The sequence below is a fragment of the Alligator mississippiensis genome, chromosome 4, assembly GCF_030867095.1.
Source record: "Alligator mississippiensis isolate rAllMis1 chromosome 4, rAllMis1, whole genome shotgun sequence".
In the NCBI taxonomy this organism is placed as follows: domain Eukaryota; kingdom Metazoa; phylum Chordata; order Crocodylia; family Alligatoridae; genus Alligator; species Alligator mississippiensis.
Genome location: NC_081827.1, coordinates 50,811,367 through 50,817,366, shown reverse-complemented (window position 1 = coordinate 50,817,366; position 6,000 = coordinate 50,811,367).

Genomic DNA, 6,000 nt, shown 5'->3' with positions numbered 1-6,000 from the left:
TGGATACAGAAACTCATGGGGCACATCCAGATGAGCCTGCACATGTCTCTTGCAGCATCTCAAACCCCTTTAAGATGCTTTAAGTGGCATGTGTGGGAATGGGAAAAGTTTCCCCCCACTGCAGGTTTGCAGCGCAGGAGCAAAATTAGACCCCTGGATATCCAGGGGTCAAAAAAAATGGAATGAAAAAAAGCGGAGCAGGCAACCAGAGGCTGGGTCCTCCACAGAGATACTCTGGCTGCCAGAGCATCTCTGTGGTTGGCCCTCACCCTGGTGCTGAAGCATGCTGCCTGCCCATGCAGGGTAGGCAGCATGCCAGCAGCAGGGAGCTGGACCCGGGCTTCAGTGCCAGTAAGTAAAGTGTTGGGGGGATGAGGGAGGGGACCATGGAGGGGACCCCCGCTGGCCCCGCCCATTCCCCAAGCCTCCCATCCCTTCCCCCCCGGCCCCATCCCCTGCCTGCCTCCCAACCCCCTCTGATCCCTGCCCTGCTCAGCTCCCTCCCAACATCCACCTGAACCCCCCCTAATTCTTGTCCTGCCTGGCCCCACCCCCTGCCTGCCCCCTGAGCCCCTTGATCTCTGCTTCACCTGGCCCCATGCCCCTGAGCCCCCTGAGCCCCCTGATCCCTGCGTCACCTGGCCCCACCCCTCACCTGCCCCCTGAGCCCCCCGATCCCTTCCCCACCTGGCCCCAACCCCCCCAGCCCTCTGAGGCCCCTAATCCATACCCCTACCCCAGCATCCCTACAAAAAAAAACACCCCAAAAACAACCCCCAGCACTTACTGGCAGTTCTAGCTGCTGTCAGGGTCACTGGTGCCCCACCTGCACAGTGCAGGGCCAGGTGTCAGCCCCAGCAGCCCCAGCCCAGGCCCTGCTGCCCCCCACTCCTCTGTGCTGCCTGAAGAGGCTCTGCCAGGAGGCCCTGGAGCCCCCATAGGCCCTGCTCTGTAAGTAGGGGTTCTTTTTTTTTTAAGTGCCTGGGTGGGTTAGCCATCAGGGGGGCTGCAGGAGCTGGTGAGGGATGGGGCCAGGTGAGGCAGCAATTGGGTGGCTGGGGTGGGGCATGTGGGCCCTACAGGGGAGTGACGGCCCCTGCAGGGGGCCATTTGGCCCCTGTTGGGGGGGCTGTAACCCCTGATGGAGGGCTGTAGCCTATGTGGGTGGGCTGTTACCCCTCTGGGGGACTGTAACCTCTGGTGGGGTCTGTAGCCCCTGGTGGGGGCTGTAGCCCCTATGGGAACAGCAAAACTTATAGGTATTTAGAATTCATTTTATGATGATAGAGACACTGCTAGGTGTCCAACTTGCTTTAACACTGTAGATATATCAATAAAACATACCCAACTGATTGCTGTCTCTCTGTCTCTCACTCTCTCTCTATATATAGTGGTGTTTTGTTTTAATTGTGGAGGAATATGGATTTCAGGGTATTTTACAGAGTGACTTTGGGATTTTTTTATCAGAGACTTTTCAGTTTTCCAAAAGGGAACACCAGAATTCCTGCTAGGGAGGCCAGTGGCAGGACCCTGCCTGCTCAGAGCTAGCATATTGGACCCAGCTGAAGGTGGCTGACCTCCTGGCCAAATGGGGCCAGGAGGGGGCCAGGAGGACATACTTTGACAGTTCAAAGCAGGCCACCACACCCGGAACATCTTCTGGGTGATAGCTGCCCAGATAGCCAGGCAGGGGTACACATGGCAGTAGTGGCCAACCCTGCAGCCACAAAGGCCAATCCTGCAGCCACAGCCCACTGGCAGCTGGCCCAGAGGGGCAGATGCCTCTCTGGCTGTGCAGTTCCCATCTGGGTCTGGCAGCTGCACAGCAGGTCTCAGCCAGGCAGCAGCCCCCACGGCCAGACTGCTGCAGTGGGTAGAGGGTGCAGGGAACTCTTAGGGCTGCTTCAGCAGTGCAGCTGGCACAAGGGGTAGTGTCCCTGGGTACCAATTGGCTGGGCCCCAGAAGCTCCTGAGAGCGAGTAGCCCTGAGGTACTTGCCGGGACACTTATTTGTACTGATGGGGCCAGGACAGGACAGCCTTTTATACTGCTGGGGACAGCACAGATGCTGGACCTGGGCTCTAGCTCCCCCTGGCTGCAGATCTGGGAGGAGCCAGGCAGGATTATTTTGCCCCAAGTGGCACAATTTGCTCCACAACAAAGTGCATGTCCGAGCATGTGTGCTGAGGCAAAAAGCCACAGCTCAAATTTGTACTGCTTCTATTTGAGGTGCTGGAAACGCACAAGCTTGCACATGTGGACACACCCATGGATTCAATACAGACATTGGAATTATGACACACTACAGCCTGCTGGACATCTGATTCCCTAAGTCTCTCTCCACTTTTACCTGCTACACCCCCCCCTTCCTCCCTGACCCCAGCCTGTCCTTCGCCCCCAGGTACCTCCATTTCCATTTTCACTTGCTAACTTTCTTGCCTGCACTGCATGCCAGCAGTGAGTGCCACCTCCAGCTCTGACAGCAGGGCATTAAATGGTTCAGAAACCAGAAGCCAAAAGGAAATAGATGAGGATGGAGTGAGAAGAGTGGCACTCACTCCATCTGCACCTGGAACTCAGGGAACCCCAGCAGCGGGAGGGTCACCTTGAGGAACACCAGCTACTCCACCAAACCAGGATCCAAAGAGGTGTGGTGGGGTGCCGCAACATCCCCAGCAATGCTGAACACCTGCTCACTCAGAACGCTGGTTGGTGGACAGGACAGGTGTTCCTGGGCAACCATGGCCAGATCCTGCCACATCTGACTGCGGCTTGCCCAGTAGGCCAAGGGGTCGCACAGCAGTGGCTCCACATCCTCAGTGAGATAGGCAGCCACCAAGGCCTGCATGCTACCTGCTTGATGGTGGAGTCTGGTGCCTCTGGACCCCACCATGGAAGCCATGACCTTGGCCTACATTGGCAGCACCTGTGGTGGAGGAGGAGACTAGCTAGTGGATGGCATGCTGGCACAGGACAGTGGATCCCCCTCTTCCATGTCCCCCCCCCCACCTGTGCCCTTCTGTTTCCCAGATTCTGTTAACCAGGACCTCCATCCAGTGCTCCAGAGTTTTGCTTCTGCATATGCTCCCCTTCACCCTTGGGTCACACATAGTCATCAGCGCATGGACCATACTAGACTGCAATGGATCTAGGCATTTCTTCATGCCCTCCTTCAGCCACTTCACCAGTGCCTGCACCTCTGGTGACAGCGGCTTGCCCAAGCCAGGAACATCAATCCCCTGGAACTTGTGCATTTCATTTTCAAGTTCCCTTGCTAAAGGGATCACCTGACTCAGGAGGGCATAACCACTGCTGAGGCTTTCAGTGCCCTCAAGGAAGAGCTTGAGGATGACCATGATCTGGGAGATGGTATCCTACTCCACTTTGTTAAGTGGGTCACTTATCCCAATCTCTCCATTCAAGGCCATCTAATGGAAGGCCTTCTGTTGCTCCACCAGCCTTTTGAGCATCAGTTATGTAGAGTTCCACCGATTCTCCACCTCCTGCAGGATTTTGTGTTGTGGGATCTTCATCTCTGCCTATTTGACCTGCAGCATCTTGCCCCGCTTGATGCTGTGGTGGAAGTAGCCCACCACCTTCCTGCATTTTGAAATCAGGTGGCTGGTTGTGATGGCACCCTCCCTGGCAGCCCTGTCCTCCTCCAAGGTGTCCTTCACTATGAGGTGCAGCTTGCATGCCACACAGCAGATGCCAACAAAGTTGGCATCACGGGCAGCCTTGACTATACTGGCCCCATTGTCAGTGACCATGAACTCATGGGTGAGCTCACCTTGCCCAATAAACCACCCCTGAATGATGCAGTTCATGGCCCCCATGATCTCTGCTGCCGTGTGGGACTCATCCATCACCTTGGCTTGAAGGAGAGCCTACCAACGGCCTGAGTGGTTGCACCCATACCCTGTGAGGGAGAGATAAGCGTGATCTCCACCCCAGCTGCTCCAGATGTTCGAGGTGAAGTGTAAGGCCACTTCCTGACCTGCTTTGCACAGTTCCTCCCTCAAGTCTCCCTGCAGGCCTCATACAGGGAGGGCATCACTGTCCTGCTGGAGGTGGTGCATGTAGGCACTTGGTAGGATGGGGCCATAAGCTGCCTGAACCCTGGCCACTCAACAAAGGAGCAGGGTTTGCCATCCAGAGCAAGCATCTCCCCAATGCCCTGGGTGACCTTGCTTGCCTTGGGAACACCCCCCCGTGTGCCCACCTTTCCCCCACTGGTCCAGAGTGGCCTGCCTCTGCTTTGGGGGGAATGGGGGCTTTGAAGCCAGAGGGGGACTTCTTTTTGGGCATGCTCCTACTGGTGCCAGGCTGAGGAGGAGCAAGGGCAAGTGGGTGGTGCTTATGGAGATGCATCAGCATCCCCATTGTTCTCATGTGTTTCGTTCCCTTGCCCCAGCTGGTTTGGGCTTAGCAGTGCAGGCAGGTAGCATATGTAGGATCATCTGCCAGCTCAAAATGATCCCAGACCACACTACCCCCTCACTTCTGGGGGGCAGATGTGTATGAAGACGCGGCCTTTTCCCTTTCCTCAGCAGGCAGAGGCACAGCAACAAGTGAAGCGAACTCAGCTGAGCCACTTGCCTCCACAACCTCTACTCAACCTCCTCAGAAGTGCCTTCTGGGGAAGGAGACCTGGCTTTAGGGGAAACTTGAGGGGTGTGGAGCACAAACTCAGATGATTCCCCCTCCTTCCCCAGAATTCCCTTTGCTATGGCACTCAGATCCAGATCCAGATCCAGCTCTTCCTCTGGCACTGGAAGGCTCAGGCTAGAAATTCACATTGGGGTGGAGGAGACTGTAATGCTGGTGATGCTTCTTGTTGTCATGGTGGTGGTGCTTGGGGTTGCTGTTATTATGGCAGGTGTTATTGGAGGGGATGTAGACACTGCTCCCATCTCCTTGGTGCCACTAGCAGCAAAAGCGCCATAGCTGCTAGTTGTTGGAAAGAGGCTACGTTTTGGGTGGAGGGGTGGAACTTAGAGCTCTCCCTCTACCCCCTCTTCTTCTCCATCCAGAAGAGTGGACATCTGCCTTTCCAGCACACTTCATGTTTGGTGTGCTGGAAAATCTGTGTGTGTTTCTGTAATGTAATGTATGTATTTATGTAATATATGTTGTGCTTTCCTGCACAGTCAATGCAGACTGTCGGGAAAAACACAGATTTCTTTTATGTGGAGAAAGAATTACAGAGAATAACAAAAGCAAAAAGAAAATTCGGGGACGGAATAAATTGAAAGGAATGGATTAGGAAAGGGTATTAGGGTTTTTCAGAAAGGATTGGATCCCACTTGCTAGGAACAGACTAGCAAGTAGGAAGTGAGAGCCTTCTTGATGCTCCTGATGCTGCTGGAGGACACAGCTCAGTAGGCTGACAAAGATGGAGCTGACAAAGCTCATTTCAAACAATGCTTTTATGCTCCTTCTCTGTCCCTCCCCCAGAGCACTGGGATCAGAAGGGACCTCAGGGAAGGATGACAGACACTGGCCAGCTACACAGTCAATATCAGAGCAGTCCTTCCCCCCTCTTCCCCCTCCCTCTCATTAGTTTGTATTTCCCTGCAAGCCTGGCCTCGAAACGTTTCAAAGTTTTTAAAATGTTTTGAGTGCTTTCATTTCATTTTGAAGCTGTTTCAAAGCCTTGCGTTTCATTTTGGTAATGGCGTTTTGAGATGGAAATGCATCAAAACACCTTCAAAACGAAACATCCATTGAAATTTTGCACAGCCTGATGAAATAATTCTTTGGAATATCTATTCACCTTTTGAAACAAAGTACAGTGTTAGTATAGTACAATCTTATAATGCAGGGCAGAAGAAGATAGGATCTGGTAAATGAGGCAGAGGTAGTGACTAACTTTATTGCTCTAATTTAGATTTACTTGCAAGATCTTTCTGTGGAACCCTACTTTCCCAAAAAGTCATAAGGAAAAATGGTTTACTATTCAGTGTATACCAAAATGGCTTATACTGAACAAATACAGGT